General features: G+C 40.8%; 1 pseudogene; it reads left to right on the forward strand.

Annotated features, from left to right (window-relative positions):
- Positions 1-2124: 2124 nt before the first annotated feature.
- On the forward strand, positions 2125-2960 carry LOC129151409 (calmodulin-A-like; annotated as a pseudogene).
- The last annotated feature ends 15682 nt before the right edge of the window (positions 2961-18642 follow it).

Genomic DNA, 18642 nt, shown 5'->3' on the forward strand with positions numbered 1-18642 from the left:
AACATTCATGATGAAAAAAATATTTAGAAGTTAAATATAAAATGTTCAAGAAAGAACATAGATTTTTTAAAATATTTTAGTGAATACACAAGCAAAAATAGTTGGAAGACCACTGCCCTAGAGAAACTCTTACATGAGAGTAGATCAGGATATTTTCATAAGAAAAGTCATATGAGTAAAAAGCTAAAAACATCCCAAATACCCATGAACAGTAGATTAGATAAATTATATAATCTATACAAGAGTAATATGCTAATTAAACTGGGTCAGCCAGCCATCTTCCGAACGTCCGACTTCCTTCTGGACAAAGCCATGGTGGTGGGGGCCAAGGCAGAGGCAGTTAGGGGTGATCAGGCCAGCAGTGGAGAGCAGTTGGGGACAAGATCAGGCCAGCAGGGGAGGGCTATTGGGAGTGAGATCAGGCTGGTAGGGGAGGGCAATTGGGGGAAACCCGACCAGCAGAGGAGGGCAGATGGGAATGAGATCAGGCCGGCAGGGGAAGGCAGTTAGGGGCAAGATCAGGCTGGCAGGGGAGGACTGTTAGGGGCAATCAGGCAGGCAGGCAGAGGCAGTTAGGGGTGATCAGGCAGGCAGGCAGGTGAGTGGTTAGAAGCCAGCAGTCCCAGATTGAGAGAGGGATGTTCGACTGCTGGTTTAGGCCTGATCCCTAAACCAGCAGTCAGACATCCCCAAGGGGTCCCCATTTGGAGAGGGTGCAGGTTGGGCTAAGGAAACCTCACCCCCCCCCGAGCATGAATTTCATGCACCAGGCCACTAGTACTCATATAATGGAATAATACACAACAGTAAAAGTTAGCAAAACAGAGTTATTTACATTGGCATAGTTAAATCTCACATACAGGTAAGAGATCAATTGAAGGACTTGTATGCATGCATATAAGCATAACCAATGGACACCAGACACAGCGGGAGAGGGGGAGGATGAGGGCATGTGCCAGGGGAAGGGGAGGCTGAGAGGAGGTCAATGGGGGAAAAAGTATTACAAGTAGTAGACATATGTACTACTACTTGTAATACTTTAAACAATAAAATAATTTTTTTAAAAATCTCACATACATTATGTTGAATAAAAGAAGCAATTCCAAGAAGAATAGTCTGATTATATTTTTATCATGGTTAATATTGAATAAAACTAAAAATAAATATTATTTAGAGCAAAAGACATAGGTAGTAAAATATTTTAAAAATGCAAGGGAACTCACATACATTATGTTGAATAAAAGAAGCAGTTCCCAGAAGAATAATCTGATTATATTTTTATCATGGTTAATATTGAATGAAACTAAAAATAAATATTATTTAGAGCAAAAGACCTGGGTAGTAAAAATATAAAGAAATGCAAAGGAATAATTGTCACAAAGGACAGGATAGTGACAATAACTTGGTGACAGGAGGAAGAGCAATGAGATGAAGAAGGAAGTCAAGGAGAAGGAAAAATGGTGTCAGAGTAAGTGGAAGCTACATTGACACTTTAGAATTACAACTAAAATACAGAAAAAACATCCTTAATAATCAACTGAAGACTAGCTGGAGAGAACCCTGGTAACCAAGGAGGGAAAATGAAGACTGCAAAAAGGTGGGTAGGAAGTGCGGAGGCAAGAAAGGGCTGGCCGGGCTCCCACAGACAGCAGCTGAAGTTCCAGAGGGACATCTCAGCTGTGGGGTGCTCCCACTGAGAACTCTGGGGTCTAAATCCAACCTGGACCCCTCAGTCAGAGCACCAGAACTGAAAAAACATATGGCTGTGAAAATCAGCTGGGTTTCTGTCTGCCAGGGAGAGACCACTGGAAATGTAGGCACCCACTTAAAGGGTAAAACACAAAATTCCATGTGCAGCCGCTCACCTTGAGTTCTGGCAGAGGGAGGACAGAGTGCACTATAGCTGTGTGAGCAGAATCCGGGGTTGGGAGCTCTGGAGTTAGAGTTTGGAAGGCAGCTGCCCCGTTTCCTGTGCTGAGTCATTCCCTCAAACTGCAGGGGACATCTTCCTCCAGCAGACCTCCTTTACCATCCAGACAGCTTTTGCCTGCGGGACAAACAATTGCCCCACCCTGTTGGAAAACCTCTCACCCCATCCTGGAGTCAATAGCCTGAGGCAATCAGATGAATAAGGATCAGACTGAAGGCCGAGGAGGAGGGTCTCTGGGGGCTTTCAGTCCTTATGTGATCTCCTTCTGGACCTTCACCTATGAAAAGCAGACCTTGGTGCATATCTTGGTCTTTTCCAAAGGCACCCAGCCCCAGCAGAGGGAGCCACACGCTGTGGGTTGCTGATAACTCCAAACAGGATACTCAGGACCAGTCACAAACAGCTTCTGACACTGTCCTGCACTAGATATAGGGAGTCACAGCAGATCAACCTAATACACACACACTGACCCCAACAGGCAGCCAAAATGGGGAGACAAAAATAAAAAACAAGACTGAAGAGCAGATTATAGAATTCAAAGAAGCTTTTTCACTGTTTGACAGGGATGGTGATGGAACTATAACAACAAAGAAATTGGGAATGGTAAGGAGGTCTCTTGGGCAGAATCCCACAGAAGCAGAGTTACAGGGCATAATAAATGAAGTAGACATTGATGGTAATGGCACAATAGACTTCCCAGAATTTCTGACAATGATGGCAAGAAAAATGAAAGACACAGACAGTGAAGAAGAAATTTGAGAAGCACATTCCGCGTGTTTGATAAAGATGGCAATGGCTATATTAGTGCAGCAGAGCTTCACATGTGATGACAAACCTTGGAGAGAAGTTAACAGATGAAGAGGTCGATGAAATGATCAGGGAAGCAGATATTGAAGGTGATGGTCAAGTAAACTGTGAAGAGTATGTACAAATGATGACAGCAAAGTGGGGATATTGTACAGAATGTATTAAATTTCTTGTACAAAAAAAATGTTTATTTGCCTTTTCTTTGTTTGTAACTTGTCTGTAAAAGGTTCCCCCTACTATCAAAAAATATGCTTACATAGTAATTAGGACTTCATTCCTCCATATTTTCCTCCCTTATTTTACTGATATTGTCAAGAAACCCTATTTTAGAAAATTGATCCAGTAACATGCTGCATGTGGCTTACTCTGGATCTACCTAAGCCTTCTGCACCTCTAACCTTAGATGGAGTTGGTCAACTGAGGAACATCTCATTATACCTTTTTTTAAGTAGTTTTCTTTAGGAACTGTCAGCATGTTGATGTTGAAGTGTGGAGTTGTAACTCTGCATGGACTATGGGCAGTCAACAACATGTACTTAAAAGTTGCACTATTGCAAAATGGGTGTATTATCCAGGTACTCATACACTGTTTTTTTTGTACTGCTGGTCCTGTACCAGAATCATTTTCTTTTATTATTACTTGCTTTTTAAACTTTGTTTAGCCACTTAAAGAAAATCTGCTTATGGAACAATTTGCCTCAAATTCATTCCAAGTTGTATATTTATTTTCCAATAAAAATAAAATTTTTTACCCCCCTTCAAAATTACTCATTCAGGTTATTGTTTTATAATTTGTGCATAATGTCTGCTGTGTTTTAAAGCCTTACCTGTTATAGGCACCTCTCACTGACACCAGAGAAGTGTTACTAGACAGGACAGCTCCCCTGAACTAGAGGGAGAGGGCTGTCCCCAGCCTTGATCCTTGTCTTCTCATATAAATGAATTCATACAAGAAACATTGGCTGCATTGTGAAAAGCCAACTTATTAAGGCAATAAAAGCAATACACCTTTTTTTAAATATATTTTATTGATTTTTTAGAGAGGAAGGGAAAGGGATAGAGAGTTAGAAACATTGATCAGCAGCCTCTTGCACACCCCCTACTGGGGATGTGCCTACAACCAAGGTACATGCCCTTGACTGGAATCAAACGTGGGACCCTTCAGTCTCAAGGCCGACGCTCTATCCATTGAGCCAAACTGGTCAGGGCAAAAAAGCATGCACCTTTATTGAGAAAACAAAGAGGCGAAAGAAGAAAAATGGTGGCGGGTCCAGAGCCTTGTCCCAGAGCAGAAAGAAAGAGCAGCTGAGGGTCGCACAGGGAGTATTTGTTGGAGAGTTAAGGGACAGCTATACTCCAGGAGAAGATGGGGGACTGCTGGATGGTAGTCCCCTGACCGGGCAACCCCCACTGCTACTGAGTCCCCTCCCGGAGCTATGGACTTGGACACGGAGACCACACCATCTTGAAGGGGAAAGTGGATGTTATCAGAAGCTTGAAAATCTACAACTGCAACAACCACCGAAAAGCTGCAAGCCCCAGAACACTGGTCCCCAATTGGCACAAACACGTGGATTCAGAGGAGCTCTACACTCCACCACAGAAAGGAGAGAGAGAACTACATAACCAGACACCCAGAGAAGAGAGAACAACCACATATGAAAGAAAAGCAGGCATCACCAGAAAAAGAAATAAACAAAAGAGAGGCAAGCAACCTGTCAGAGAAAAAATTCAGAGAAATGGTCATAAGGTGGATGAAAATAATGGAAGACACATTCGACAGTATGAGTAAGAACCAAGAGGAAATGAAGAAGAATCAAGAAGAAATGAAAAATGACATCGCTGCTGTAAAGAACTCAATAGAAAGCATAAAGAGTAGATTAGAAGAAGCAGAGGACCGCATCAGTGAGCTAGAATACAAGGTCGGGAAAAACCAAGTAGAGCAGCTTCTAGAAAAAAAATTAAAAAGCAGGAGGAGAGCCTAAGGGAAGTTTGGGACAACAAAAAACAAAACAACATCCGGATAATAGGGGTGCCAGAAGGAGAGGAAACTGAGCAAGGAATAGAAAACCTATTTGAAGAAATCACAGAAAACTTCCCTGAAATAGGGAAGAAAAAACTCACACAAATCCAAGAAGCTCACAGAGTCCCAAGCAAAATGAACCCCAAAAGACCGATGCCAAGGCACATTATAATTAAATTGGCAAACACCAATGACAAAATAAGACTCTAAAAAGCAGCCAGAGAGGAAAAAAAAAAAAAAAAGATGGCGACCAGCAGGAAGGTAGGGAGAGAGAGAGTGTGAGTGAGGAACCCATAAAGGAGAGTGTAGACGTGTGTGGTGTGTGTGTGTATGAGCTAGGGTCAGTTAGATTCTGCACGTCTTCCAAGGGGCTGCCTAACCGGGCAGTCCTAGACGGCGGAGCCCCGCGCACAAAGCAGACACATCTCCGAGGCTGGTGCGGACGCGGAGACCACGCCATCTTGAGAAACAGAGCTGCCTGAGACTCGGATCCTGGCTTCTGACACAAACCAGGACCCTGCAGCCACTGGGGACAGAGAACTGCTATCACAGCTTCAGACCAACAAACAACAAGAATCCAGACTTCCCGGCAGAATTCCATGAGTCAAAGAGCCTATCCCCCTCCCCGCAGGCGCGCAGACAGCGCCATAGTAACTGATAGATCCGCCCCTCGCCCAAGCCGCAGAGGTTTGCGCAGGGGCTCGCTCCCCCTCAGGGAATTTGGCGCACGTGCGGGACAGAAGCAGCTCCCTGTTGGGGAAATCTGTCAGTGCGAACAGAGGGCTCCCCTTCGGAGAATTTGGGGGAATTTGGCTTGCGGGTCACAGCTCCCCCTTTGGGGAATCTTAGTGCTTGCACAGAGGGGCTTTCCCTTTGGGGAATTTGGCGCGCAGGACGGACTCCGCCCCCCTTCCGGGATTCCTGTAGAGTGCATGGAGCCAGCTCACCTTCAGGAAATTAAGAGTGTGCGCCCTAGCCAGTTTGGCTCACTAGAGAGAGCACACACAGGACGCAGCTCCACTTCAGGGAATTTGGCACGCTGGACACAGCTGCCTGGGATCCCTGACTCACAGCGCATTCACACTAAGAGCCAGCGACCCCAATTGTTGGTGCATGCACACACAGGGACCCTGATTCTCAACGAGAAACCGCACAAGGCAACAGAGACTCTGATACTCTAGTCTTGGTGCAGACACAGGGAAACTCTGACTCCTGGCACATGCTAAGGATCTCATTTTCGGCACATACCAACAGTGTGGTGCAGGCAGGGCCCCTGATTCTAAGTGTGCACACGAGACCACACGGAACACTGGGGACACTGACCCTGGGCAAGTCTGGTTCCCACCAACCAAAGGCAGCCACACGTCCTAGTGTCAGAGCACTTCAGTGAAACTCGGGTGGAGCGAAGTCCCCACAGCACACGGCCCAGGTCCACGCAAACAGAAGCTTGAGCTTTCTGGTGATAGCCAGAATGGGGAAACGAAATAACTCACAGAGGAAAGAAAATGTGGAGTTGCCAAGAAAGGAAATCAGTGAAACTGAAGCTTGCAACATGACTGAAAAGGAGTTTAGAGTAATGGTCATGGAATTTATACATCGGATGGATGAGAAAATCAACAACTTATGCAAGAATCTGGAAGAAATGAAAAGTGATATAGCTACAATCAAAAACACCATTGGAAAGTTTCAACAGTAGACTACAAGAAGCAGAGGACCGAATTAGTGAGTTAGAAGATCAGGTACAGAAACAAGCTCAATCTGAACAGCAATTGGAGAAAAAAGTTAAAAAGCAGGAGGAAAGCCTAAGAGAGCTTCGGGACAACATGAAACGAAGTAACATGCGTATAATAGGGCTGCCAGAAGGACAAGAAGAGCAGCAGGGATTAGAAAGTCTATTTGAAGAAATAATGACAGAAAACTTCCCGGATATGGGAAAGATAAAAGTTACGCAAGTACAGAGAGTCCCAAGCAGGATCAACCCCAAAAGACCCACACCAAGACATGACATAATTTCAATGGCAAATATAAATGATAAAGAGAGAATCTTAAAGGCGGCAAGAGAGAGACAGAGAGTTACCTACAAAGGAACACCCATCAGATTGTCAAATGATTACTCAACAGAAACACAACAAGCTAGAAGTGAATGGAAGGAGGTATACAAAGTGTTGCAAAGCAAAGGACTGAATCCAAGAATACTATATCCAGCAAGACTATCAATCAAAATTGAAGGGGAAATCAGGAGCTTTGCAGATAAAAAAAAAAGGCTCAAGGAGTTTATCACCACCAAACCAGCAATGCAAGAATTGCTAAAGGAAATACTGTAAAAAGAAGAAATAAACAGGTAAGAAGGAATATAGACACAAAAATAGATATGACTACAAACAAATACCTTTCAGTAATATCTTTAAATGTAAAGGGACTAAATGCTCCAATCAAAAGATATCGAGTAGCTGAATGGATAAAAAAACACGACCCATATATATGCTGTCTACAAGAGACCCACCTCAGAACAAGAGACTCACACAGATTGAAAGTGAAGGGATGGAAAAATGTCTTTCAGGCAAATAGAAATGAAAAAAAAGCTGGGGTAGCAATACTTATATCTGACAAAATAGACCTCAAAGTAAATGCCATAACAAGAGATAAAGAAGGCCACTTCATAATACTAAAGGGAGAAATCCAACAAGAAGAAATAATTCTGGTAAACATATACGCTCCCAATATAGGAGCACCCAAATACATAAAAAAACTCCTGGAAGATTTCAAGGGAGAGATTAATAGCAATACAATCATAGTAGGAGACTTTAATACCCCACTATCACCACTGGACAAATCCTCTAAACAAAAAATCAGCAAAGAAACAGCAATCCTAAATGAATCACTAGACCAGATGGAATTAATTGACATCTTTAGAACATTTCACCCCAAAGCCACAGAATATACATTCTTCTCAAGTGCACATGGGTTATTTTCAAAGATAGACCATATGCTGGGTCACAGGCAAAGTCTCTTCAAATTCAAGAAGATAGAAATTATATCAAGCGTCTTCTCAGATCACAGTGGCATAAAACTAGAAATCAACTACAATAAATACAATCCAAAGAAATCAAAACACATGGAGACTAAACAGCATGCTATTAAACCATGACTGGGTCACCAGAGAGATCAAGGAAGAAATAAAAAACATCATGGCAACAAATGACAATGAAAACACAACAATCCAAAATCTATGGGACACAGCGAAAGCAGTCTTGAGAGGGAAGTTCATAGCTCTACAAGCCTATTGCAAAAAACAAGAAACAATGGTAATAAATTACTTAACCCTACAACTCAAAGAGCTAGAAAAAGAGCAGCAAGAAAAGCCCAGTGTAACCAGAAGGAAGGAAATAACAAAGATCAGAGGGGAAATAAATGACATAGAGACCAAAGAAACAATACAAAAGATCAACAAAACCAAGAGCTGGTTCTTTGAAAGGATAAACAAGATTGATGGACCTCTAGCCAGGCTCACCAAGAAGCAAAGAGAGAGGACCCAAATAAACAAAATCAGAAATGAAAGAGGTGAAATAACAACAGACCCCGACGAAATACAAAGGATTGTTACAAAATACTACGAACAACTCTATTCCAACAAACTGGACAACCTGGAGGAAATGGACACATTCCTAGAAAAATATAACCTTCCAAAAATCAATCAAGAAGAATCTAAAGAGCTCAATAGGCCGATAACTATGGACGAAATTGAAGCAGTCATCAAAAAGCTTCCGGCAAACAAAAGCCCGGGGCCAGATGGCTTCACAGGAGAGTTTTACCAAACATTCAAGGAAGAACTAAAACCTATCCTCCTCAGACTATTCCAAAAAATTCAAGAGGAAGGAACACTTCCAGGCTCCTTCTATGAAGCCAGCATCACCCGAATACCAAAACCAGATAAAGACAACACAATGAAAGAGAATTACAGACCAATATCCCTCATGAACATAGATGCCAAAATCCTCAACAAAATTCTAGCAAATCGGCTCCAGCAGTACATCAGAAAGATCATACACCATGACCAAGTAGGATTTATCCCAGGAATGCAAGGATGGTACAATATCCGCAAATCAATAAACGTGATACATCACATAAACAAGTTGAGAGATAAAAATCACATAGTCATATCAATTGATGCAGAAAAAGCATTTGACAAAATCCAACACCCTTTCTTGATAAAAACTCTTAACAAGGTGGGAATAGAAGGCTCATTCCTCAACATAATAAAAGCTATATATGATAAACCCACAGCAAACATCATACTCAATGGACAAAAACTAAAAACATTTCCCCTAAGAACAGGAACAAGACAGGGATCCCACTCTCACCACTCCCGTTTGACATAATACTGGAAGTATTATCCATTGCAATTAGACAAGAAGAAGAAATTAAAGGCATGCAAATTGGAAAAGAACAAGTAAAGCTGTCTTTATTTGCAGATGACATGATATTGTACATAAAAAACCCAAAAGACTCCGTCAAAAAACTAATAGTCTTAATAAATGAATTTGGTAATGTAGCAGGATACAAAATTAACGCCAAGAAATCTATGGCCTTTCTATACACCAATAGTGAACTTACAGACAGAGAGACTAAAAAGGCAATCCCATTTACCATCGCACCAAAAAAAATTAAGATACCTAGGAATAAACTTAACTAAGGAGGTAAAAGACCTATACACGGAAAACTACAGGACACTGAAAAAAGAGATAGAGGAAGATGTAAACAGATGGAAGAACATAACATGTTCATGGATTGGTGGAATCTACATCATTAAAATGTCCATACTACCCAAAGCAATCTATAGATACAATGCACTCCCCATTAAAATACCAATGGCATATTTCACAGACCCTGAAAGAACTCTCCAAAAATTCATCTGGAATAAAAAAAGACCCCGAATAGCCACAGCAATCCTGAGAAAGAAGAATAAAGTAGGAGGGATCTCAATACCAGATTTCAAGCTGTATTACAAACCCCCTGTTCTCAAAACAGCCTGGTACTGGCACAAGAACAGACATATAGATCAGTGGAACAGAATAGAGAATCCAGATATCGACCCAAACCACTATGCTCAATTAATATTTGACAAAGGAGGCATGAACATACAATGGAGTCAAGACAGTCTCTTCAATAAATGGTGTTGGGAAAATTGGACAGATACACGCAAAAAAATGAAGCTTGATCACCACCTTATGGCATACACAAAAATAAACTCAAAATGGATACAGGACTTAAACATAAGACGGGAAACCATAAAAATACTAGAGCAATCCACAGGCAGCAAAATCTCAGACATATGCCACAAGAACTTCTTCACTGACACTGCACCTAGGGCAATGGAAGCTAAAGAGAAAATTAACAAATGGGACTACATCAAAATAAAAAGCTTTTTCACAGCAAAAGAAACCATCAACAAAACAACAAGAAGGCCTACAGCATGGGAGAACATATTTGCAAATGGCATCACTGATAAAGGTTTGATCTCCAACATCTACAGGCAGCTTATACAACTTAATTAAAGGAAGATAAATGATCCAATAAAAAAAAATGGGCAACAGACCTAAATAGAATCTTTTCTTTTTTTTTAATATTTTTATTGAGGTATTATATGTGTACATATCTTACTATTACCCCCCCACCCCACACCCACACATGCCCTCCCCCCCAGAGTTTTTCGTCCATTGTTTATGCTTATATGCATGCATACAAGTCCTTCGTTTGATTTCATAACTCCCCCACCTTTCCCAAACTTTCCCCCTGTAATTTGAAAGTCTGTTTGATGCTTTACTGTCTCTGTATCTATCTTTTTGTTCACCACTTTATAATGTTCTTTATCCCTAAATGAGTGAGATCATGTGGTATTTTTCTTTCATTGACTGGCTTATTTCACTTCGCATAATGTTCTCCAATTCCATCCAGGTTGCTGCAAATGATGAGAATTCCTTCTTTTTTATGGCAGCATAGTATTCCATTGTGTAGATGTACCACAGTTTTCCGATCCAGTCATCTGCTGATGGGCACCTAGGCTGTTTCCAAATCTTAGCTATTGTAAATTGTGCTGCTATGAACATAGTGGTGCATATATCCTTTCTGATTGGTGTTTCTAGTTTCTTCGGATATATTCCCAGGAGTGGGATTACTGGGTCAAATGGGAGTTCCATTTTCAGTTTTCTGAGGAAACTCCATACTGTTCTCCACAGTGGCTGCACCAGTCTGCATTCCCACCAGCAGTGCACGAGGGTTCCTTTTTCTCCGCATCCTCGCCAACACTTGTTGTTTGTTGATTTGTTGATGATAGCCATTCTGACAGGTGTGAGATGGTACCTCATTGTTGTTTTGATTTGCATCTCTCGGATAATAAGTGACTTTGAACATGTTTTCATGTGTCTCTTGGCCTTCCTCCTGTCTTCTTTTGAAAATATTCTGTTTAGGTCTGTTGCCCATTTTTTTATTGGATCATTTATCTTCCTCTTATTAAGTTGCATAAGCTGCCTGTAGATGTTGGAGATTAAACCTTTATCAGTGGTAGCATTTGCAAATATGTTTTCCCATGCAGTGGGCTTTCTTGTTGTTTTGTTGATGGTTTCTTTTGCTGTAAAAAAGCTTTTTATTTTGATGTAGTCCCATTTGTTAATTTTCTCTTTAGCTTCCATTGCCCTAGGGGCAGTGTCAGTGAAGAAGTTCTTGTGGCATATGTCTGAGATTTTGTTGCCTGTGGATTCCTCTAGTATTTTTATGGTTTCCCGTCTTATGTTTAAGTCCTGTATCCATTTTGATTTTATTTTTGTGTATGGTGTAAGTTGGTGATCTAGTTTCATTTTTTTGCATGTATCTGTCCAGTTTTCCCAACACCATTTATTGAAGAGACTGTCTTGAGTCCATTGTATGTTCATGCCTCCTTTGTCAAATATTAATTGAGCTTAGTGGTTTGGGTCGATATCTGGGTTCTCTATTCTGTTCCATTGATCAATATGTCTGTTCTTGTGCCAGTACCAGGCTGTTTTGAGAACAGTGGCTTTGTAATACAGCTTGAAATCTGGTATTGAGATCCCACCTACTTTATTCTTCTTTCTGAGGATTGCTGAGGCTAGTCGGGGTCTTTTTTTATTCCAGATGAATTTTTGGAGAGTTCTTTCTAGGTCTGTGAAATATGCTGTTGGTATTTTGATGGGGAGTGCATTGAATCTGTAGATTGCTTTGGGTAGTATGGACATTTTAATGATGTTGATTCTACCAATCCAGGAACATGGTATGTTCTTCCATCTGTTTACGTCTTCCTCTGTCTCTTTTTTCAGTGTCCTGTAGTTTTCTGCGTATAGGTCTTTTACCTCCTTAGTTAAGTTTATTCCTAGGTATCTTAATTTTTTTGGTGCGATGGTAAATGGGATTGCTTTTTTAGTCTCTCTTTCTGTAAGTTCATTATTGGTGTATAGAAAAGCCATAGATTTCTTGGCGTTAATTTTGTATCCCGCTACATTGCCGAATTCATTTATTAAGTCTATTAGTTTTTTGATGGAATCTTTAGGGTTTTTTATGTACAATATCATGTCATCTGCAAATAAGGACAGCTTCACTTCTTCTTTTCCAATTTGGATGCCTCTTATTTGTTCTTCTTGCCTAATTGCGATAGCTAATACTTCCAGTATTATGTCAAACAGAGTGGTGAGAGTGGGCATCCCTGTCTTGTTCCTGTTCTTAGGGGAAATGGTTTTAGTTTTTGCCCATTGAGTATGATGTTTGCTGTGGGTTTATCATAAATAGCTTTTATTATGTTGAGGTATGATCCTTCTATTCCCACCTTGTTGAGTGTTTTTATCAAGAAAGGGTGTTGGATTTTGTCAAATGCTTTTTCTGCATCTATTGATATGACTATGTGATTTTTATCTCTCAATTTGTTTATGTGATGTATCACGTTTATTGATTTGCGGATATTGTACCATCCTTGCATTCCTGGGATAAATCCTACTTGGTCATGGTGTATGATCTTTCTGATGTACTGCTGGAGCCGATTTGCTAGAATTTTGTTGAGGATTTTGGCATCAATGTTCATGAGGGATATTGGCCTGTAATTCTCTTTCATTGAGTTGTCTTTATCTGGTTTTGGTATTAGGGTGATGCTGGCTTCATAGAAGGAGCCTGGAAGTGTTCCTTCCTCTTGAATTTTTTGGAATAGTCTGAGGAGGATAGGTTTTAGTTCTTCCTTGAAAGTTTGATAAAACTCTCCTTTGAAGCCATCTGGCCCCGGGCTTTTGTTTGCCGGAAGCTTTTTGATGACTGCTTCAATTTCTTCCATAGTTACTGGCATGTTGAGCTGTTTAGAATCTTCCTGATTGAGTTTTGGAAGGTTGTATTTTTGTAGGAATATGTCGATTTCCTCTAGGTTGTCCAGTTTGTTGGAATAGAGTTGTTCGTAGTATTTTGTAACAATCCTTTGTATTTCGTCGGGATCTGTTGTTATTTCACCTCTTTCATTTCTGATTTTGTTTATTTGGGTCCTCTCTCTTTGCTTCTTGGTGAGCCTGGCTAGAGGACCATCAATCTTGTTTATCCTTTCAAAGAACCAGCTCTTGGTTTTGTTGATCTTTTGTATTGTTTCTTTGGTCTCTATGTCGTTTATGTCCGCTCTGATCTTTATTATTTCTTTCCTTCTGCTTATACTGGGCTTATCTTGTTGCTCTCTCTCTAACTCTTTGAGTTGTTGGGTTAGGTAATTTATTACCATTGTTTCTTGTTTTTTGCAGTAGGCTTGTAAAGCTATGAACTTCCCTCTCAGGACTGCTTTCGCTGTGTCCCATAGATTTTGGATTGTTGTATTTTCATTGTCGTTTGTTGCCATGATGTTTTTTATTTCTTCCTTGATGTCTTTGGTAACCCAGTCATGGTTTAATAGCATGCTGTTTAGTCTCCAAGTGTTTGATTTCTTTGGGTTGTTTTTATTGTAGTTGATTTCCAGTTTTATGCCACTGTGATCTGAGAAGATACTTGATATGATTTCTATCTTCTTGAATTTGGAGAGACTTTGCCTATGTCCTAACATATGGTCTATCTTTGAAAATGACCCATGTGCACTTGAGAAGAATGTATATTCTGTGGCTTTGGGGTGAAATGTTCTGAAGATGTCGATGAATTCCATCTGTTCTAGTGAGTCATTTAGGATTGATGTTTCTTTGCTGATTTTTTGTTTAGAGGATTTGTCCAATGGTGATAGTGGGGTATTGAAGTCTCCTACTATGATTGTATTACTGTCAATCTCTCCTTTGATATCTTCCAGGAGTTTTTTAATGTATCTTGGTGCTCCTGTATTGGGTGCATATATGTTTACCAGAGTTATTTCTTCTTGTTGGATTTCTCCCTTTAGTATTATGAAGTGGCCTTCATTATCTCTTGTTATGTCCTTCACTTTGAGATCTAATTTGTCAGATATAAGTATTGCAACCCCAGCTTTTTTTTCATTTCCATTTGCCTGGAAAACCTTTTTCCATCCCTTTACTCTCAGTCTGTATGCATCCTTTTTTTTGAGGTGGGTTTCCTGTAGACAGCAGATATCTGGGTTTTGTTTTCTTATCCAGTCTGTTACCCTGTGTCTTTTGATTGGGGCATTCAATCCATTTACATTTAAAGTTATTATTGATAGGTACTTATTTGACGCCATTTTTATTCTATACCCCTGTGTACCTTCTTTGCTTCCTATTTCTTTCTTCTTTTTTTTTTTTTTTTACAGCAGACCCTTTAGCATTTCTTTCATTGCTGGTTTGGTGGTGATAAACTCCCTTAGTCCTTTTTTGTCTGTGAAGCTCCTGATTTCACCTTCAATTTTGATTGATAGCCTTGCTGGGTACAGTATTCTTGGATTTAGACCCTTCCTTTGCATGACTTGGTATATTTCATTCCATTCCCTTCTGGCCTGATGAGTTTCTGTTGAGAAATCAGTTGCTAGTCTGATGGGGGTTCCTTTGTATGTAACTGTCTGTCTCTCTATGGCCGCTTGTAAGATTCTTACTTTGTCGTTGGTGTTTGCCAACTTAACTATAATGTGCCTTGGCGTCGGTCTTTTGGGGTTCATTTTGCTTGGAACTCTGTGAGCTTCTTGGATTTGTGTGGGTTTTTTCTTCCCTATATCAGGGAAGTTTTCTGTTATTATTTCTTCAAACAGGTTTTCTATTCCTTGCTCAGTTTCCTTTCCTTCTGGCACCCCTATTATCCTGATGTTGTTTTGTTTTGTGTTGTCCCGAAGTTCCCTTACGCTCTCCTCAATCTTTCTAATTTTTGTTTCTAGAAGCTGTTGTAATTGGGTATTTTTTTCCATCTTGTCTTCTAGCTCACTTATGCTGTCCTCTGCTTCATCTAGTCTACTCTTGATGCTTTCTATTGAGTTCTTTACAGCAGCGATGTCATTTTTCATTTCTTCTTGGTTCTTCTTCATTTCTTCTTGGTTCTTACTCATATTGTCGAATTTGTCTTCCATCCTTTTCAGCCACTTTATGACCATTTCTCTGAATTCTTTCTCTGATAGGTTGTTTGCCTCTAAATCGTTTACTTCCTTTTCTGGTGATGCCTGCTTCTCTTTCCTGTGGGTGCTGTTTCTTTGTCTCCTCATGGTCTCTCTTCTCCGGATGTCTGGTTATATAGATTTCTCTCTCTGGCGTTGATTTAAAGGTATAAAATACAACACAACCAGGCACAACAGACAACGCACTGAACAGAATTGTATTCACGATATTAATAACCTCCAATAAAGGTAACCACCAGAGAAAGACAAATTAGGGAATAGGAGTGGAAGAGGGAGAGTAAAAAGAAAGAACAACAACGAAAAAAAAAAAAAACAAAGAGTGTGAATCTGAACTTGGGAAAAGAGCAGAAAGAAAGAAAAGAAAAGGAAAACAGAGAAAAGAAAAAGAAAAGAAAAAAAAAGTAAGAGAGACAAGAACGATACTAAGAGAGAAAAGGGGAATAAACTAAATATATGGGGAGTAAACTCCACTAGAACAACCACTATTCCCAGCAAATTCCAGCAACACAAGCCTGGAGATTAATACAAACTGCAACAGCAGCTAATATCAAGTGAGGCAAGGGAAAACAAAAGTAAAAAACAAACAAAAACAAAGCAAACAAAAGAACCAACCAAACCAACAAAAAGAATAATCAAAACAATCTCATAAAAAAGCATAAAAATTCAATCTAATCAACATTCAAGCAAACAACAACAAAAGGCCCGAGAGAAAAATAATTTTTTTAAGGTAGCGTAGAGAGAGGTTTGTATGGATTTGGAGCAGGGGGTTGGGAATTAGATATATAAGTAGGGTGAAGTTTTAGCAGGGAGTAAACTGGAAAAGTAGGGAAAATCTAAAGCAAGAAAGGGTTAAGATAAACTGGGGACCCAGGGGGAAAGGTTAGGAGGAGAGTGATGGCATAATGTTAGCTTTGAGATAGGGTAAAGCGATTATAAGGGAAAGATGCAAATGGAATGTAGGACACTAATCCAAAAATAAAAGAAGAGAAAATCAAATGACATTAAAAAAAAAAAGTAAAATAATAGTAATAATATTGCTGATTGAAAATAAAAATGTAATAATTAAAAAGGTGAAAATTGAGTGAGGAAAAAGAAAAAAAATTAGTTTCTTAAGTAAAAGATGCAAAAAATGCAAATAAAAAATATGAGAATAAAAAATTGAAAAAAGAATTGAAAATTAAAAAATAGGAAGACTAAAATGTGCAGTAGCGGCTGTCATTCACTTCCTCTATTATTCTGTTTGGTACGCCTTTTTCCCAGTCTGGGCGGTATTTCAGTTCAGCTTCATTCCAGGGCTCCTCAGTGTTGGAAGCCAGTCCTGCTTTTTAAGCGAGCCGTGTCTTAATTTCTCGTATTTATTTTTTATTACACCAGAGACAATTAGCGTTTCAGCCCCTGGGTGGCAGTGTTTCTGAATTGACTTCCGGGCCTCTCTAGCTCTTTTTTTTTTTTTTTCCCCTCTATGGCACTCACTACCTGTTTGTGGAGGTGTGCGCCTCAGAGCTTGTGGAGGTATGCGCCTCAGAGCTGCCTCTCTGATGGTCACACGCAGCTCTGGTCCCCAGGTTCCGAAAAAACACCTTCCCCCTGCAGTCTTTCAGGGTTTCCACCTGGGTTTACCTCTGTATTGGGCTTAGCAATCAGAGTCGGAAAGAGCCCAGGTGTGCGGACCGTGGGTCTGTGCACCAGACTAAGGAGCCTGCACTCCTTTGAAAATTCTTAGTCTGACCCTCCTCGTCAGATTAAAATGAGTTGCTTTCAAGAGGTCATTTCTGTTAGCAGCTCAGAAACCCCCCTCCTCATTCACAGATCACGGCAGTTCCAACTGCCGCCGATTTTTCTAGGCACAGACCTCCCGGCTCCTGCCGGTCCTGTGGCTGCCGCGCTTCCCTCACCCACCGCGGGGATTAGAAACCGCCCGTCATTTCCGGCGAAATCTGACCTTTCCGTGGTGCAGTGAAGAGTTTCTTTGAATCCGAATGTTTGCGCTGATAGGGGACTGGTGGTCTGGTGCTCCCAGCAGTTCAGTTTTTGCAGTTGTCGCGGCAAGTCAGGTTTCCACTAAAATCCTCCTTTCCTTGCAAGATGGCGAGGCGCCTGGCGAGCCCGCAGCTCCAGGAGGGGACCCAGCCCCTGTGGGTGCTGCGCGGTCAGAGGAACACTGCCCAGCACTCCCCCGCCTTCTCCTGGAGTTTAGCTGTCCCTTGGCTTGCCCACATACACTCCCTCTGCGAGCCTCTGCTGCTCCGACTCTCCGCCCCAGGAACAGACTCCAAACCCGACTCTATTCTGTCGCCATTTTCTCCTTCCTCCTAAATAGAATCTTTTCAAAAGAAGACAGAAGGAAGGCCAAGAGACACATGAAAACATGTTCAAAGTCACTTATTATCCGAGAGATGCAAATCAAAACAACAATGCGGTACCATCTCACACCTGTCAGAATGGCTATCATCAACAAATCAACAAACAACAAGTGTTGGCGAGGATGCGGAGAAAAAGGAAACCTCGTGCACTGCTAGTGGGAATGCAGACTGGTGCAGCCACTGTGGAGAACAGTATGGAGTTTCCTCAAAAAACTGAAAATGGAACTCCCATTTGACCCAGTAATCCCACTCCTGGGAATATATCCGAAGAAACTAGAAACACCAATCAGAAAGGATATATGCACCCCTATGTTCATAGCAGCACAATTCACCAGAGCTAAGATTTGGAAACAGCCTAGGTGCCCATCAGCAGATGACTGGATCAGAAAACTGTCGTACATCTACACAATGGAATACTATGCTGCCATAAAAAAGAAGGAATTCTCATCATTTGCAGCAACCTGGATGGAATTGGAGAACATTATGTTAAGTGAAATAAGCCAGTCAATGAAAGAAAAATACCACATGATCTCACTCATTCATGGGTAATAAAGAACATTATAAACTTGAACATAAAGATAGATACAGAGACAGTAAAGCATCAAACAGACTGTCAAATTACAGGGGGAACGTTAGGGAGAGGTGGAGAGATAAGAGATCAATCAAAGGACTTGTATGCATGCATATAAGCATAACCAACGGATGCAAAACTCTGGGTGGTAAGGGCATATATGGAAGTGGGGTGGCAATGGTAAGATATGTACACATATAATACCCTAATAAAAAAATTGAAATAAATAAATAAATAAATAAAAAGCAACCAGAGAGAGACAGAAAGTTACCTACAAAGGAACCCACATCAGACTAGCAACTGATTTCTCAACAGAAACTCATCAGGCCAGAGAGGAATGGAATGAAATATACACAGTCATGCAAAGGAAGGGTCTCAATCCAAGAATACTATACCCAGCAA

This window comes from Eptesicus fuscus, chromosome 14 (assembly GCF_027574615.1).
Source record: "Eptesicus fuscus isolate TK198812 chromosome 14, DD_ASM_mEF_20220401, whole genome shotgun sequence".
In the NCBI taxonomy this organism is placed as follows: Eukaryota; Metazoa; Chordata; class Mammalia; order Chiroptera; family Vespertilionidae; genus Eptesicus; species Eptesicus fuscus.